Source organism: Plectrocnemia conspersa, unplaced genomic scaffold (genome assembly GCF_051122295.1).
Source record: "Plectrocnemia conspersa isolate PC_06_02 unplaced genomic scaffold, ASM5112229v1 ptg000006l, whole genome shotgun sequence".
NCBI classification, from domain to species: domain Eukaryota; kingdom Metazoa; phylum Arthropoda; class Insecta; order Trichoptera; family Polycentropodidae; genus Plectrocnemia; species Plectrocnemia conspersa.
The window spans coordinates 20996926-21000605 of NW_028277170.1; positions in this window are offsets into that span (position 1 = coordinate 20996926).

A 3680-nucleotide genomic window follows, 5' to 3' on the forward strand; every position below is an offset into this window, starting at 1 on the left:
TTTAATTAATATTATTGGTGTTGCGACATAATATTCATACTTTTAATACATATTTAAACACATATATATTTAATAAATGGCTAAATAATAATAAATTAAGTGTTTTTTTTATTTTATCTTAAGAGTCTAAGATCCGAAAATTATCGATTAGCGAAACAATTTTGTCACACTATTAATAAATCTTTAAAACAACATAAATCATCAATGTTATTTGAAACATATAAATCGGCAATAAAGAGGATCATTAAATAAGTTTTTAATACAAAAAATAAGTTTTTAATACAAAAAAGTTGAATAGAAATACGATTGGTCAGAGACAGGTATAAGAGACATACCACAAATGGACATAAAAAATGTTTTAGACCACTTAAACACTACTTATATATTCATTTTAATTGCTCTTATTCATCCTGTTATTATAAATTTATTTTATTACAATATTTTTAGTCTCTTGTCTTGACCTATTGCAGTTTAACTTAACTTTCAACTTAAAATATTACTTTTAGGTTAAATTGATTTTATGGTAAATTAAATATTTTATTGTATTTATTCATTATGCCAAAAATTAGGTGGCATTCTGGTAGCACTGACATGACTCATTAGTCGGCCGGTGAAGCAGACAATTAATTTATTGTTTTAATTATTGCTAAAAAGTTTTTTCTTAATTCCTGCAATTACAATAGTAGCGTCGAAGCATATGCTAAAAAATTAACGCCTCAAACTACGCACGAAACGGGTTGGTTTTTTTTTGGAAACGTATGGGTTTTTTGTCATAATCTACCAGGAGTGCATAGAAGTGAGAAGGTAGCTGACAATTAATTTATTATTTTAATTATTGTGAAAACTATTTTTTTTCAATTTCTGGAAATTATGCCTAGATAAAAATTATGCACCTCAAGAGTCGCGTCAAAAGCATATTCAGAAAGAAAAAACGCTTCAAACTACCGTTTTTGTACGGGTTTTTTGTCATAATCTACCAGGAGTATAGAATAGGTGAGGAGGTAGTGGAGCTAATAATTTATTTATTATTATAAATTATATATTTTGTTCGCTTTTGTTTCTTTTGTTAAAAGCTCGTTGTACGCTATGAAATAATAGTATCTATTTACATATACATAAAGCCTATAATTGCATAACCGTAATTCTCAATTGGTTCGACCAATCAGAAAAAAGAATTTAAATATTTTAAATTTCCATGGAGACGCATGACCTTACAAAATGGTTACTATGCACACAAATAAACAAAATACACAAGGCTCACTATCGAATGCGTGTATTATGTTATTGTTTTAAGTTTAAGAGCTTACAATGAGTAATTATAAAATATAATTGAAATAATTCATATTAAATAAAAAATATGGTCTGTTGATAAAAGTATTTTCCGTTGATTTACCGATGTAATATAATTATTCGAATTGCAAATACGTGCTAACTGTAAATATGTTATACATATTTAGTATTATGTACGAGGATTGAGAGTTAATGTGGATCAAACTACCTAAATGCTAATAAAACGTATTTTTTATCTTGTGATATTCAGGGATTTGTCATGGCGATCGCGTAACAATGATTATGATGCAGGCGGTTATTTAACTGAATAAGTTTGGTTGCATTTCAGCGTAAAGTCGTCTTATTAATTGCTCATGGCTTCTGAAAAATAATTATAATCTAAGCACAATATTCCCACTGAGAACTGATAATGATATGACATAATTTTTAAATTAATTTTATAATCGTCTTAAAATATCAGTCGTGGGCGCTTGTCTTCTTTTTTCTTACGTTTATTGTGCCATGTAGTGATAATCAGTGACGGTTGGTGAAAATAGAAACAGGTGAAGCCAGGGGCCAAGAAAATATATTTATTTTTTATCGAACTAAACATAATATGTGTTATACATATAGGGACAAATCTTAATAAGTTTTTAATAAAGACAGATACTGAAAAAACAAAGACCAAGAAAATAAATTATGTATTAATCCAGAAAAATATAAAATACAGTTAAAGACATAAATAATAATATTAAATAAATACTTTTAACTCTTTAGTCGCTATGGGATTTTTCTGAGAAATGTTATTATTAAATGTTACTATTGGACGTAATCTGTCGTCAGCACGTTGCTGCTTAGTTTATCTTACAAGTTGAAAATAGCATAGTTAATATAAAAATGACATGTGCAAATGTCACGTCGCTACTGTACACCGTTAGGAAGTTCTTGTGACAGACACATGTATTTCCTGTTTTATAGAATAGATTCTGCTCTTCTTTGTTTCATATGACAAAATGTTGGATTTCTTGTGAATAATCCTTATGAATAAATAGTACGGCTAGAGAATTCAACCGATCTTGAGCAGTCTTAAGTGTTTTTATACGTTTTAGAGTGTTACAGTGTTCGGCATCAGCTGTGGATACAGGTGTCACTAAAATAATATTAATTAATTTTGCCATTTCAGAATACGTACCAATTTATTGTTTTGTATAAGTTGGGATGAGGCGTTGATGTTGGGTATATAACAAAAAGTTTAATTTTCATACATATTATTTAATTCGGATATCAACTTGTCTTTACTTAGCATTATACAATTTCTTTTAATATTTCTCTAACAAAACGTTGTCTCTTAAAATTGATTTTTTTAGGGTTTACTGTATAAAATTATTTAAATATTTTAAAGCTGCTAATATGTCACTATTTTCAATAATTATTTTATCTTAGACATTTTTAGAATCTTCTAAATTTAGTGTTTGCCTGGGACGTCAAATCCTTGAGGATTATCAGCATAATGATCTACTACTTGCAATTCTGCAGAACTGCAAAAGTAACAAATTTGAAATTCGTTTTCGCAAAGATATATTTTTGAATTGCCTAATAGAAAGACTGTATTTGCTTCGCGGCAAGAGCGCAGTGCAAATGACTTGTTTGCTGGCAATACCGCGGAACTGTTTTAAAACAAACAAATTGGTCGGTGTCTACCCAACGATGAACCTATTGGAAGCCCATCATGTAACGTCATGTGACATATGACGTTACATGATGGCTCATTTTATCACATCGTATTTGGTGATGTTCTTTTTCACTTGTGAGAAACAGCGTATTGTAAATATTGAATATATTATATGAACATGGTCAATGTTAACCCCTCTACGTTAGAGATCGACGAACTTATCTTCACTGACAGTGATACCTGCAACGGTGGTAAACAACAAATTACAATGAACATAACTTCAAATGAAAACAAACGTCAAAGGCAGTGTTGCCAGTATAAAAATTGTTTGAAGTGCCACGATAAAATAGCTGTTTACATTAATAAAACGATATCGTTTATCTTAGAAAACATTTGATAATTAATAAAATAAAATAAATTGATAATTCACGGAATATTTAATCTAGATTTTAATTTTTTAAATTTTTAAATTAAAAAAATATGTTTGACCTTGGAAATCGTTCGCGTGCAATCCAAATTCTCAAACGTGCCACCTCGGGTACGATTGCCCTAGGTTCGCCATGCCTATCATATGTCATCATCTATTCAGTTGGAGGACATTGACTGTTTCCCGGAAAGAACAATGGATCAAGAAGGGATTTCACAAAGGATAATAAAACGAAAGGCAGAAGTGGATACGTGGAAATGGCAATGTTATAATAAAGAGAATGATAGGTAAAGAGTACTTAAAACCTTCAAA